The sequence below is a fragment of the Peromyscus californicus genome, unplaced genomic scaffold (genome assembly GCF_007827085.1).
Source record: "Peromyscus californicus insignis strain IS unplaced genomic scaffold, ASM782708v3 Scaffold_1__1_contigs__length_55948999, whole genome shotgun sequence".
NCBI classification, from domain to species: Eukaryota; Metazoa; Chordata; class Mammalia; order Rodentia; family Cricetidae; genus Peromyscus; species Peromyscus californicus.
The window spans coordinates 52195942-52211477 of NW_026294492.1; the positions used below are offsets into that span (position 1 = coordinate 52195942).

At 41.1% G+C, this 15536-nt stretch overlaps 1 protein-coding gene across 6 annotated transcripts in view; it reads left to right on the forward strand.

The window, feature by feature from the left end:
• LOC128115855 (zinc finger protein OZF-like) overlaps nt 1-15536 on the forward strand; it is a 53340-nt gene that overhangs the window by 6054 nt on the left and 31750 nt on the right. For 2 of the 6 annotated variants that reach the window (XM_052746974.1, XM_052746976.1), the window contains exons 2-3: nt 541-608; nt 2428-2624. The exons of 3 other annotated variants lie outside the window; for them this stretch is intronic. The gene's annotated coding sequence lies outside the window, so the exon portion shown is untranslated. The remainder of the gene's footprint in view (nt 1-540; nt 609-2427; nt 2625-15536) is intronic. One more of the 6 variants, XM_052746975.1, reaches the window with a different exon arrangement.

Consider the following 15536-nt stretch of genomic DNA (forward strand, 5'->3'; position numbering starts at 1 on the left):
ATTATTCCTACATGTATGTGTGTGCACCACATGCATTCAGTGCCTTGAAGAACCTAGAAGATTGTGTCAGTTCCTCTGGGACTGCAGATACAAATGGGTTTGAGTTGGTATGTGAATGTAATTAATTGAAATTTCTTCCTCCTCAAAAGGAGCCAGTGGTCTGAAAACTATGAACCATCTTTCCAGCCCTTTTTTCAGATATGCACTACTGTATTTCTATTTCCAGAAGCAACTTAAGAGTCAAAATTAGGTTAAAAACTTTCATTGTAGGCTGTTTTGAAAACTTAATTTTACCTGGGCTGGAGAGATGTCTCCACAGTTAAAAGCATTGGTTGCTCTTCTAGAGGACTTGGTTTCAAATCCCAGCACCAACAACAGTTGTCTGTAATTCCTCCCAGGGGATCCACTACATCTCTTCTAATCTCTGAGGACACTTCACAGATGTACAGGACAGACATACATGTACGCAAAGCACCCATACATATATAATAAAGTTTGAAAACACAGTTCCTTCTACCACTCACTACTTTCTGTTCCCAGATGTCAAAGAAACCATCTAGCAGCACAGCTGGGCTGGGAAGGGAGCAAAGTATCACTTCACCTGCCAGGTAAGAGATGTCCCAGAGTGGCTTACCTGCATAGCCCTCGGGAAAGGGTGGCCTGTCCTTGGTGTTAACAGTGCAGGATATGGAGGCTGTTAGATAGCACAGCATAGTGATGATGATGTTTGGTGGTGACTCTCAGGACTGCAGAGTGGGGTCTGTCAGATGGAAGGCATGTAAGCAACCTCTTGCGCCTGTCCCACATTATACAACACTACAGTAGGAGGGTGACCATGTGTGGTTGTCACCTCTCTCTATCTCTGTGGAGATCCCAGTGCCATCTGTAAGTGTCATAGGCCCAGGACAGCAGTGAGGAGGATTCATCCATGATCCAGCACTTTAAACCCAGGGGAGTCACTCCCCCGTTGTGTATTGAACTGCCTCCTCTTAAGATCACATATTCTCGGGCTGGGAGATGGCTCAGAGGTTGAGAGCACTGACTATTCTTCTAGAGGTCCTGAGTTCAATTCCCAGCAACCACATGGTGGCTTACAACCATCTATAATGAGATCTGGTGCCCTCTTCTGGCATGTAGGCAGAACACTGTATACATAATAAATAAATAAATAAACCTTAAAAAAAAAAAATCACGTATTCTCAGAGGTGAAAAGTGCCCACAATAAACGCAGCAGAAAGGAGCTCAGTAATGAGCTGATGGCCATACAGCAGACTCAGTCTTCAGTCTGGATGCTGTGAAATCACTGCCTGAGCAGGCCTGAGACTAAGTCCATACCACAGAGACAGACCTGGGTTCATCCTGCTAAGGGTGGGATTTGACAGCCCCTGTATTCATCATTCCTATTATGAATTTCTTTGCTTTCCATCTGTCTTTGTTTTTCTTTTCTCTGCCAACTTAGAGTGGAGTTGGTTGTTTAATACAAAGGAAAGTACCTAGAAGAAAGGTAATCCTGTGAAACCTATTTGTTCCCATTTTACCCTAAGGGAGCTCTGCATTGATAACTTGATGACTTGGTAGGAAGTGAACTGTGAATGCTTTGCTCCCCTTTGCCATGCTGGCCCTATTCTGAAGGAGTTCTGTTTTGGTCAATGTTGAACTACCACATAACTAGCTATTTTGCTGGATGTTTAGTTTTGTTGCATTTTTGTCTTTCTTGTTTGCAGTTTTCTTTTTAAAAATTTTGAATTTGGGGCCTTGAGACATGTGTGAACACACATGCCACAGCACATGTGTGAAGGTCAGAGGACAAGTTGGAGATGTGGGTTCTCTCTTGGGTTGACCTCAGACCCTCAGACTTGGTTGCAAGTGTCTTTACTCACTCAGCCAACTAGCTGGTTCCTGCCAGAGCACTCTCTTCTAACCCACCCATTTCAGTATATTAGTGTAGTTGCTCTATTTTCACTTTTGGGGTAGAGAAGACTGGGTACTTAGTCTAGAGCCCCTGCCATGCTTGGGGCTCACTGCTGTCCTTTCACACTGAGTTATAAACCAAATGTTATTTTTGAGGCAGGGTCTGATAAAGTTGGCCAAGTATTTTGTCAACTTAAGTCTGTAGCATACCAGGCCTTAAACTTGTGATGGTCCTGCCTCAGCCTTCCATGTGATGGCATTCCAGGATAGCACGAGCATTCCCAGCTCTAAATTCAGATGGGGAATTAACTATTTGAATCTATCTTCTTTTAAAAGTATTTTAGTTACAGGTATATCAATTAAAAATCACCTAGTGGTGTCATTAATATTTTTTTTATTCTCTATTATGTGGATTCCACCTCCAGTCTCTACTAGTCTTTTTTTTTTTCCTAAGCCCTATTTTTCCCTGTGTTAATCCCTGTGTTTCCATTTTCATACGTGTTTTTGTTTGTGTAGGTTGGAGTTGGGCCTTTTGGGAGCCTGGCCTGTTCAAGGTTTTCTCAGATGCCATGATGAAAGCACCAAGGAACACTAACTACTTTTGTATCCTGCCCATGGGCAGACTTGGGAAGGTCTGGTCCAATGCTTGAGTGAGCATCATGAAGGAGTCAAGGGAACCAGGCTCTTCATGGCCACTGTGAGCTCAGTCTGAGGTATCCTGTGTTGCTTTTTCCAACAATGCTAAATCATATTTCCAATGAGTGTCTCATTCTCTACCAACAATAGTGTATGAAAGCTCTACATCTTAAAGAACTTAAGCATGAGCCATCAGCTTATGCAAGACATGCTGTTCCCAAACTTTCTGTTTTATATTTCATCCCACATCCTCACCCTGGTCACCTTCCCTTTTGTGACCCTAATTGTTGGTCTTTGGTGTCATAGACCAAAGTGTTTTAACCTTTTGCTGCCTTGAGACCAAGGTGGTTTAACCATTTTGCTGTCTTGGCTCGACCTCACAAATGCTAGCTAGCATCATAGGCCAGTGCCACCACACAAAGCTGGGAAAGTGTAATTGTTTTGATTACCAATGTGCACCTGAGGGACGTGTGAGGAAATATAGGTGAGCCTTTTTAGAATTGCTGATTCCTGGTGAATATCAATTAGGTATTTTAAATTTGACCTGCATTGACTCTGGGTTCCCTTTCAGTTGTGGGGCTGAGGAATTACTCCACTGTACATTAAGCAATGGTTTGTGTATGCTAGAGACCCAGTGCCCAGGAGGACTAAGGGGAGGTGCTCACTGAGTGTAGGAAGACTGTAGGGTCAAGTTTTGGAGGCCAGGTACAAGTTCTGCTGCAATGCAAATCTCTACATAGCTGGGACAGTTCTGTTCCTGAGGTGGAAGCCAGCGCTTGGATCCACTGTGCTGTGTCTCTTCACAGCACCCTGTGAAGGTAAGGGAGGTGCTCCTGTCACTCAGACCTTACTAGCCACTCAGCGTCCTGGCTGACCCAACAACCCACCCACTTTCAGAATGGTGAGGGCACTACTAGTCTAACATGCTTTAGGCTAAAAGGTCCAGGGCCTGTGGGAGGCTCTGGTGTTCCCATGTTTTTACCTGTGTTCTGCTGTAGAGAGCTGCGAGGAGAGTGGCTCCATCTTGGAATCCTCACCATGGTGAGTTAAAGGCTACAGTTCCCACAAGGGGAGGAGCCACCAGAGCCCATGTAGAGTTTGTCCAGGGTGGGAGGTGCTAATGGGAACCTGTGGCCAGACTTCATGTCTGGTGCCATACTGTTTGGTTCCCTGAGGTCTTCAGCTCCTAGTAGGAAGTTGGGTCTCTGAATGACTTAGTTCTACTTGTTGCAATTTGCAGAGCATGGGGAGAAGGAGCCCTTGGGCAGGAACATCCTTGTTGCTGATATAATCATGCCATGAGCCTCAACTGCTTTTACTGTCACCAGGGAAAGCAGATTTGCTAACTTGCTGAACTCTAGTTTCTCTTGTGTCTTCTTGAAGTTCTGTACTTGACACTGAACATTCAGATGTAGGGTCCATCTACAGTTAATTCTGTGCAGGGCGTAAAGTCTGTGACATGAGCACATTTGCATGTAGAGGCCACAAAGGTCCTATTAGGCCAGGCTTACTAGTCTCATTTATAAAAATTACCTATTTTAATTGCAGTTTTTTTCTGTTTCCTCTTGTGTTCTGATGATCTCTTTGTTCTTTCCCAGATAATGCAGTTGTGTGCTGAGTTTTGAAGTCAGATGGTATCACTGTGTGTGCTGTTTCTTCAATCTTGAGTTAATCATTTTGTCATTAATAATGATCTTTTGTCATCAGTTTTCTGTTGTTGGTAGAATTAATTGTTAGACATTTTATTGGACTGTTGCTGAAAGGATAGCCAAATTCTGTATTGTGGTAATATACTGCTGACATAATAGCCAAGATAGCAGCAAACCACAGATTGCTTTCTACTCAAGGGTAGCCCAGCTCCCTGATGAGACGATCCCATCTTCCATTATGTACAAGTCCAAGTGGGATTCATACTTCTCAAAGGTTAAATGTACACTATCCCGTTTCTTTAAAAAGACACCTTTGTGAGGTTAGCATGAATGTAGGAGGGGAAATAAAGTTGCAAAATTAAAGACTTTCTAGAAACTACCATACTGCAGATGAAATGTTGTTTTTTGTTTTTTTGGGTTTTGTTTGTTTGTTTGTTTGGTTTTTTTTTGGGTTTTTTGAGACAAGGTTTCTCTGTGTAGCTTTGCGCCTTTCCTGGAACTCGCTTTGTAGACCAGGCTGGCCTTGAACTCACAGAGATCTACCTGCCTCTGCCTCCCAAGTGCTGGGATTAAAGGCGTGAGCCACTACCACCCGGCTTGCAGATGAAATGCTTAATCAGGAAATCAGTCGATTACACTTCCATTGAGCCTTATTCAGTCTCACTGGACATGGACAGGATACATAGAGATAATACACCAAAATATTACACAAATAATGTGTCTCACTCTGACTGTTCTATTGCTGCAAAGAAGCACTATGACCAAGGCAACTCTTATAATGAAAGACTTTTAATTCTGGGATTGATTACAGTGACAGGGTTAGCCCATTATCACCTTGAAAGGGAGCTTTAGAGGGCGTGCATGGAGCTGAGTGTTACATCCTGATACACAGGCAGGCAGGATGAAAGAAACACTTGCATTGAACTGGTATTGTGAAATCTCAAAGCCCACCTACACTGACACACCTATACAAACAAGACACACGTACTCCAAAAGGGCACACGTCCTAATTTTACACAATTAGTTCCACTCATTGGGGACCAAGAATTTGGAGATAGGAGCCTGAGGGTGTTGGGTAAATACGAAGCCTGTCAGGAACACAACCTAAGAAGAAAGGGCTCTAAAGTAAAAGAGTGAAAGTTATTGAGGGAAACAGAGAGAGAGAAAGGGACGGAAGAGAGGAGAGAGAAGGAGAGAGAGAAGGAATGACACAGTGACACCATACTTCTTCCAAATGGGGAAGAGAGCCAACTCCTCTGGCTGGTTACAGGATTCCTTAATAAAACATTCCCGACCCCATCTACAAAGAGATTGAACAATTTGAGAACTCCAAACTCAAGTTAACATCTCTATCATTTCTCTTAAAGTATGGCATTATCCCTTGTTTCTCTCCCTACCCAGTTCTTTAATAGAACCTGGGAAACTTTAGATCAGGTTTGGTGGAAACAATAGAGGACGTCTCTTGGTGTGGTTTAGTGTGACTGTTGGAGATGATACCAACTGGAAGCTGCATTTCTAACTGGGTAGAAGTGTCTCAGAAGGCTACTATGCTCACACCAAATGGGAAAGCAAAGAATTAAGATGGGGTTCAGTAATAATGCCATTACCACTCATAATAATGGTTCTGTGGGGTTAGTATGGCCTGGGGCTGGGAAATCCCCTGTCTCTCCTTATATAGAGGGAGGAGCTACTCAAGAACATCTATGGAATCTGTTATCAGCTTTGGATAACATTTAGTCTTGGAAAGGGAATATATGGAAAATACTCTTAACAATAAGACTATGTCCCCTTGTACAAAAAAATGGAGCTCATACTAATATGGCATGTGTTCATCTTCCTTATTGGTTTATGATTGGAAAACTACTTTGAATCAATCTAAAGGATGTATGTCTTGTTCCAGTTTTTCTTTATATACATGTTTAAATGCTAGTACTCCTATTTGAGCTGCCAGAGCACTTATGTACTTTGAGCCCAGATTGGTGTTTGTATATCCTGAACAGATGGATTGAGCCTGGGAAGAATCTTTCTCAATGTCTGTCCATCATATATTGGATCAAATGAAGGAAAGGACTAAAAGAGTGGTTTGGGTACTTATTACCATTATGCTGGGAATTACTGCTGTTACTGCTATAGTTTCTACTGCTGGTGTAGTCCTATATCACAGCATGCAGGTGTCAGACAGGGAAGCGAACCACATGAAGCATGTAAGATGAATTGCTAAATGGTTTTATTAATAAAAAAACCTAGAGCCACGTGTTGGGGTGAATGCTGAGAGATCAGAAAAGCAGAAAGAAGCCAACCATGTTCTTCCTACTTGGAAATCTTCAGCTGAAGAGACCTACTTCCTGTGTACCCATGCCTATATGCATTTCTGTCCCTGCCATATCACTTCCTCTCTCTGCCAAGCTACATCACTTCCTCTTTCTGCCTAGCTGTCACTTCCTGTCTGTCTGTACAGACCTCCAGACCTTTATGGTTAACTAGTGGTAGAATTCAAGGCATGTGCCACCACACCTGGCTCTGTTCCCAGTGTGGCCTTGAACTCACATCCAGATCTCTGCCTCCCAAATGCTAGGATTAAAGACTTGTGCTACCATTGCCTGACTTATATGTTTAGTATAGCAGCTGCCCTTTTCCTCTTATCCTCAGATTAGCTTTATTAGGGTGTACAATATTTTGGGGGACATAATATATCAACACATTTCCCCCTTTTTGTCTAAAATAAAAAATAAAAAAGTTATAACTAATAGAAGAACATACAATAAGTACAATAACTATATACAATATATACAAGCAATAAATACATCAACAATGTCTAGTCCATTTGCATTTGACAAATTCAGAGAAAATATTCCATTATCTGTCCTATCTTGTGAATCCAAAGGATTGTATCTAATTCACCTTCTATCCTAATTTGTATTACCCAAATTATCTTTTGATATCTTTCAAACTTATATACTTTATACCTCTTTAGTGAGTTTCTTTAATTATCCAATCTTCAACTCTGTCAGAGACCCGAGAAGAAAATAATATTACCTAGTAAAACAGGAAGTGCAAACAAGCGACTTCCAAAAAATGTGACAGAAACAGCTAGCTGCCTGGACAATCACGCAAGGTTTCTATGCAACGTTGGGGCATCATTTCTGCCTACAGAAGAGATGAGAATTAAACTCAATGCAGATTGATTTTGTCAGTCAGTCTGGATCAGATGCTCTTGAGTCTAATATCAGACAGTTTATTGTAGGCATATGTATACAGAACAGAATTTGGAAAAGTGTCTCCAGACAACAATAATTCCCATAATCATTTCAATTCCAGTGAACAATAATGGTTAAGATGTGACTACATAGAAACTCTTTTACAAAGTACATGTCACTATGAGGTTGGGCTCTATTACAAAAAGGCCTAGAATCTAATATAGTACCTTACCAATATAGCATAGATGTCAGCAGGCCATAGAGTGCATGTGATACCTCCCCTAAAATGAAAGGGTATAGGGAAGTGAGAGTCTGGATGTGCCCTCCATTTTTATGTTTTAGTTCATTCCAAATGTGTCAAGTAGACAACCAAGAATAGTCATCACAGGGAGGTAGGACACAGGGACTGACTGGGCCAGGATCCACTCAGTGGATATAGTGCTGAACTCAGAGTTATGCTTTGCACAGTAAGTGTGCTTTTCCCTGTGAGCCATTCTCCCAGCTCCTTATCTTTTTAGGTTATTTACATAATACACAGCATTTCCACTCCATCCTAGGCTTTTCTTATGCATATCATTTGTTATATGGAGTGCAGGTGGGAAAGGGTTCCCAGTCTTTCTCTGACAACTGGCTCCCCCCCCCCCACCTCCTTCTGTCTGCAAACAGTCTGACTGCTAGGAAATAACCCAGCTAGAGAGAAATGTTCAGCTGTTACCAAGATTTTCCAAAGAAAAGTCTGACCTAGATAGGCCCAGCAGGCTAGGCTCTACTAAGGGTCCACCATCTGCAAATCAAAGAGACCATAAAAATGATGGAGAATAGTGATGGAGATTGAACCCAGGTGTGCTTCTCAAGGCTTTAGTTCCAACCCCTAGAAAGGAAGAAGAAGCCAGATTTCGAGGTCATTCCTCTGCTACTGTTGTGTGAAAATTAAGTTCTTTGTAGTAGAGGATAACTCCAAATTCAACAGTCTCCCACTCTTGCCTTTGAGTGTTGGGATGACAGTCATGAGTTGCTATACCTGTTTTATGCCATACTGAGGATGGAACCTAGAACTCTGTGAAGGGTCCTACTTAGTGCAGGGTACTCACCTCTGGATCCTGGACTAGGCACAGACCACACTCAAACACCAATTTCCAAGCACAAAACAAATGCAAAGAGATTCATTAAGCAAGGCAGAGTGACAGGTGACTGAATCTGAATTGGGCAGAAACAGCAGCAGGTAGTTTTGCAAGTGTTTTTTTAAAGAGAGAAAAGAGGTATGCGTTAAAATGAATTAGGATATGTTGGTAAGTTCTATATGGGTATTTTAATTAGGTTAGTCAAAATAATAAATTTTGATCACTAGATGTTGATGTTTTAGTAGTTGGACCTTGGTGATCAGTCTCAGGAATGAATCAGCGGCCCAAAAAGGGAATAGACCTTGGTGGCTTGCTTTAGGAATGTATGATAACAATTTTGCGAGGGAGTAGGGGAGGTAAATCCTGTTGGCACCATGTTTGCCATGCTCTGACCTGTGTTTGGCATGGTTGGGCCTGTTAGAGTCCTTCACTGGGAATATCCTAGACTAACAGTCTACCAACAGTTTCAGCCCCAGCCCCGGGCTTCTTTCATATGTTAATCCTGATGCCTTTCTCTGCACACACCCCTGTTCTTCATACAGTGTTAGTGTACCACACCTGGCCATTTGTCATGACAAATTTGTTATTGACATTCTGAGTTCTTTTCAGGAAATACATAATTGAAAATATGTTCAAGTAGTCCTACCTCAGCTATTAGTTCATTGTTTTTAAGATGTGGAAACTGGGCATCTTGGCTCATGCTTGTGATTTCACTTAGAATGCTGAGGCAGACGGTTCCATGAAGTACAGCCCAGTCAGTAGTACATTGTACATCCAGGCCAGTTTAGACTGTGGTATAATATCCTGTGCACTAATAATAAATGAACAAATGGAGAAAATGGAGTCTAGTCTTTCTGAACAGTGAGCTCAGAATTTGTTTTCTCTTGGTGAATTGGGGTTAGTGTCAAGACTATTGGTACTGCCTGGAGTACGGGCATTGTCATAAGTGAACACACGGCTAAGAACTTGATATTTTTACATTTATGTATATGTATGTATGTATATACATATGTATATGTATGCATACATATATATATGTATGAATTTTTCTTTTTCTGGGTGAGCACTTGTGTGCACATATACATCAGGTTGGGAAGTGGCTCTGTATGTAACAGTGCACATGTGGAGTTTAGAGGAGACTATCTGTGAGTTGGTACCATGTGGATTCTAAGAGATGAACCCAGGTCATTAGACTTGGCTGTAGTTACCTTTAAGCAATCTTGCTGGCACAGGAGTTAAGACTCACATTTCTTCTTTTCTTGGCGTTCATAAGCAGTGAGTTTCAGTGAAAAAATAGTAAAGTCAGACACTCATTATATTGTTTCTAACTTGAAATATAACTCACACAAGTGAAATTTGGCATTTTAACTGTTTAGTTCACCTTTGACACTACTTTACATAGTGATGACTGCTCTAATTCCAAAAGCATTGGATCATGTGAGACCCTATCTTTAAAAACATGTTTGGAGGCTGTGTTGGCACACCCCTGTGACCCCACTAGAGGCAGTGGAATCTGGGAGAAAGGAGCGGATGAATGATGTGGACTAAAATCTCATTCAATAGCCAACTTTAGTCATAGCCCCAGACAATTTAAATTGAGGAATAAGAATGTCACATAAGTAAAGTAAAGCTGTATATGATCACCAGGACAATCCAGACATGGAAAATATGTTTTCCATAGAGACATATACGGTTACTTAAACAACAGTAGCAAGCAGTAATGAGTAATCTAAAGTAAAAGCACTTCAATCCTAACACAGAAGGCTGGGAAAGTATTAATGTCTGGGGTACCAATGTGCAGCTGAGAGAGGTGTGAGCAGTCCTAGGCATGCCTTATTGAAATTGCTGCTGTCTAGTGAATATCCATTAGGTTGTTCAAACTTGACCTGAGTGGGCTGGGGGCCTTTTCATCTGTGAGGCAGGGGAATACACCACTGCAAACTGAGTAATGATCTGTGTATGCTAAAGTCCCTGTTTTTTGTTTCCAAGAGGAAGAAGGGGAAGTGCCTACTGAGTGCAGGGATAGTGCATGGAAGACTTTGCAATCCAGGTTCTGCTGCATTGTCAATCTCTGCAGGTCTGGGACAGTTCTGTGCCTTGGGTGGAAGCCAGGGCTGGGAACCATTGTGCTATGTCCCTTCATGGCACTCTGTCTCTAAGGGAGCTGCTCCTGTCACTCAGACCACACTAGCCAATGAGGACCTCCAGGCAGACTGCCAGTCAGAATGGGTGGGGGCACTTCTGGTCTGCCATGCTAAAAGCCTGTTTCTGGGACTGTATGAAGCACTCTTGGTTCCTTTGCTGTCTTTTGACCCCCTTCCAGGAGCTTTCAGGAGAGCAGGTGGAGCTCTGAATCCATGCCATGGTGTGGAAGGGACTGTTGTCCCCACATGGGGAGGAGCCATGGGAGTCAGTGTGTGATCCTCCCAGGGCTGTGGGAGTTGGCAGTGGAATTTTGCGTCCCTTAAAGTCCCTTGAGGTGCCCTGTGGTTCTTTGAGATCACGTGATGTCCAGTGGTCCCCTCTTGTCTCTTTGAGGTCCCTGTGAGGTCACTTGAGGTCCAGTGTTGTTCTTTCCACTCCTGTATCCATGCTGGAACCAGCAATCTCTGAATGATGTCACTCCATGAGCTGCTTCAGGATAAGAACTTGATATTTTTACATTTGTGTGTGTATGTATGTATGTATGAATTTTTCTTCATTTATTCTGGGTAGGCACATGTGTGTTTAATTTTATTTACTTTTTAAATTATTTAAAAAATAATGTTTTTATTCCAATACCACGTGATTTTTATTTCTATTCCTCTATAGTACAACATGCAATCTGGAATGATGAGACTTTCAGTAGTTCTTTTATTGTTCAGGATTTCATTGCTATCCTGGATTTTTTGTTTTTCCATTTGAAGTTGAGAATTGTCCGTTCAAGGTCTGTAAAGAACTGTATTCAGATTTTGATGGGGGTTGCATTGAATATATAGTTGGCTTTTGGTAGGATGGCCATTTTTATTATGTTAATCCTACTAATCCATGAGCATGGAGATCTTTTCACTTCTCCTATCTTTTTCAATTTCTGTCTTCAAAGACTTGACATTTTATCATTCAAGTCTTTTGCTTCCTTGGTTAGAGTTACTCCAAGATATTTTATATAATTTGATACTATTGTATAAGTTGTCATTCCCCTTTCTTTCTCAGTCCTTTTGTCATTTGTTCATAGGAGAGCTACTGATTTTTGTGAGTTGTGTATCCAGCTACTTTGTTGAAAGTGATTTTTCAGCCATAGGAGCTCCTCTGTGTAATTTGTAGGGTCACTTACATATAGTTTTGTGTCACCTTGACACAAGTTAGAGACATCTGAGAGTATGACTCAATTCAGAAAATACCTCCATAAGATCAGGTTGTAGGCATTGTTTAGGGTAGTTTCTTAATTAATGATTGATAGAGAGAGCCTAACCTATTATGGATGCGCCTGTGGTTCTATAAAAAAAAAGTAGGCTGAGCAATCCTTGGGGTTCAAGCCCATAAGCAGCACCTCTCCATAGTCTCTAAATCAGCTCCTGCCTCCAGGTTCCTGAGTTCCTTGAGTTCCTCTTCTTTTTTCCTTTAATAATGGACTATGAAATTGAAGGGTAAGCCAAATAAACCCTTTCTTACTCAAGTTGCTCTTTGTCATGGTGTTTATCACAGCCATAGAAATCCTAAGATAATCAGAAAGCCCCCTTTTGAAAAACAACAACAACAAAAATAACCCTCTTTGCTGTTCTGATCTGTTTGTTCACTAATTATCCAGACAGTAGCATCATCTCCCATCTCACAGTCAGATTCGTGAGCAATCAGTTTAAGGCCTGACTTCTGATGGGGACTACTTCTACATTTTGACCTGGAATGGTTATACAGGCCCAAAATATCAATACTTAGCAGATTGAAGCAGGAGGATCATGAGCTTGAACACACCTTGGCTATATGACAAATGATATTCTAAAGAGTAAATAGATGGATACCTATTTGTTGAATTTGACTTTTTGAATTAGACTTTTGGCATTCAATGGGTTGTGTGCCCTTGGACAAGCTATTAGCCTCTGTCAGGGTGTTCTGTGTTGCCTGGCTCAGTTGAAGAATGAGGTCACTCCAAGATGAAATTTTAAGGCCTGTGTGAGAGCTGGAAATTCCAGCCTCTCTGATGGACTGAACCTGGAACAGCTGTAGAGGCATATTTATTGTTACACAAAATTGTTTTTTGGGTAAAGCATTTCCTCATCCCAAGGTCCTGCAGATCCTCATGACTTTAGTCCTTTAGTTGTATAGTGTTTGCAATAGACAATAATGCAAGAGCCTCAGGTGTGCTAGAGGCATCTGGTGACCAAAGTCATGGAAAGGCTACAACGCCCCTTCAGAAAAACAATTTTACAAATGAAGGAAAGCAACCACTGTTTTTCACAAAGATTCTTTACCGTTTTCCACAATGATTCTTCAAGGTCAAAGTACTTCTAGAAAACAACTACTCATTCTAAAGATTATCCTAGATACAGTGAATACTATTCATTCTAATGTCTACCCCAGATACAGTGACTGCTAAATTCCTACAACTAATTTCCCCCTTTTTAAGCTATATTAATTGCATTGAAGATTATGAAGCCACATCCATAATTCAGAATACATTTGAAAGCCAGTAAAAATTATTACAGTGAATGAAAGTATAACATTTGCTAGGATAAGAAACCTATTCAAATGATTCATAAGATTAAATTGAAGCTATGGTCTCTGCAAGGATTTCCATAACATCCATTCCAGACACATCAGGTAACTTATTTTAAAAGGTTTCCTTAATTTCTTGTTGTAAATCATAAATCATTTGAGAAAAATTAGGATGACTCAGCAAATGCAATTTAACCTTTTCCCAATCATACTTGCTTTCATTAAACTTTAAGGTGTAATACAATAAGTTGTAACATTCCATGTCACATTTTAGTTTAATTTGTTACTTTAAAGTCTAATTGATCAATCACCCAAAAGTAACACAGCTTTTCTTAGGCCAGCTATTTCATTAACTATCTCAGGATCTACTTTATTTTGTTGAGCCCAAAGTTCTGCAGAATGCTGATACCATTCTGCTATGGGATGGTCTGTATGTCAGGTGTGTTGCTGATTGGTCAATAAATAAATCACTGATTGGCCAGTGGCCAGGCAGGAAGTATAGGCGGGACAAGGAAGAGAATAAAGCTGGGAAGTGGAAGGCTGAGTCAGAGACACTGCCAGCCACCACGATGACAAACAGCATGTGAAGATGCCGGTAAGCCACGAGCCATGTGGCATGGTATAGATTTATAGAAATGGATTAATTTAAGCTGTAAGAACAGTTAGCAAGAAGCTTGGTACGGCCATACAGTTTGTAACCAATATAAGTCTCTGTGTTTACTTGGTTGGGTCTGAGCGGCTGTGGGACTGGCAGGTGAGAGAGATTTGTCCTGACTGTGGGCCAGGCAGGATAACTCTAGCTACACCATTCTCTACAATTTCAGCAGTTTCTTTATGAAGGGCCACTCCAGCTGTTGCAGCAGTAGTCAATGCAATAATTCCTGTAACAACAGTAATAACCAGTCCAATCATCCAACGTGTTCTTAATATTCTTTCAATGAGGTTCTGGACTAGAATCAGCACAGGTGAGTTTTGCCATTGCCTTGACAACTTCACTGGTATCTAGACTGCTGTCCTTGCTCTATATAAACTTTCACAAGTGACATCCTGTAACATGCTAGCATTAATGCAGGTATGAAGAGTACAATCTTCACAAGTAATACTATAGTTATTAGGGTCCTTTGTACAGACCCATTCAATTAAAATATAAGGTAATAGTACACATGCTACAAAATTGTGACTTTGATTCAATTTAAAGGACAAAGTAAAGCTACTATCATATACATTTAACTTTCCTTTTCATACTTTAGGAGGGCATAAGGCACTTGCCAATTTCCACAAATTAATCTGGACTGATTTTCCAAATAGTAGCATTGGACCTGACATCCCAACTCCATGCCATTCGATAGGCTCATCAACAGTGGAGCTAATTCCACAATTCCATTCAAGTTATACCACAGCTATCTTAACTCTGAGTGAGAATATTTTACTTGATGGAAGCTATAAGTGCTCCAGTCGATGTCTTTTTGGATGATATTAATAAGCTTGAGGTTTCTTACTTTTTTTTTTACATTGTTGCTGGTGTATCCAGCCAGATTCCTCTCTCAGGATGGTAGATTAATGGAACTAGTAGCATTAATCTCCTATCCTCTAACAGCAGATGAATGAAGCATATAAAATTTATCATGAGCTGGTTGGTGGTGGCGCACACCTTTAATCCCAGCACTCGGGAGGCAGAGCCAGGCGGATCTCTGTGAGTTCAAGGCCAGCCTGGTCTACAGAGTGAGATCCAGGACAGGCACCAAAACTACACAGAGAAACCCTATCTTGAAAAACCAAAAAAAAAAAAAAAAAGAGTATTTATCATGAAAATCCTGGGTAGTACTATGATTAAGTATAGATAGCCAAATTGGAAAAATTATATTTAGAAAGTAAATTCCATTACTCTACAAATATTAATTCCTTGTAGTCCTACAGTGTAATTTATAATCTCATTACCCTCTTCCTCAGGCCTATTAGCATGTCCTCTGTGATCATGAGGACCACGTAGCCGAGAGGATTCATTGACAACAGGAATATCTGTATCTCCCCAATTTACCCTTTTGTCAATTGTAGTATTGGGACTATAAGCCCAGTAAGAATGATTAGTCCCCATTACCTGCATAGTTACCACAGACAGCATAGCAAGGAAGAGTATTGTAGCATTCAAAGGTTCCATGGGCAGCCAAACTATTGCTTCTCCTTCAGTCAGTTTCTTAAGCTGTCCCCATGAAGGAGGATCAGCTTCAAGGTCTTTCTGTATTTTTTTCTCCCAAGAACTGTATTATCCATATCAGCATCCAAGGCATCTTGCTCATGTCTTTATTTTTATTAATTTCGATGATTTCTGT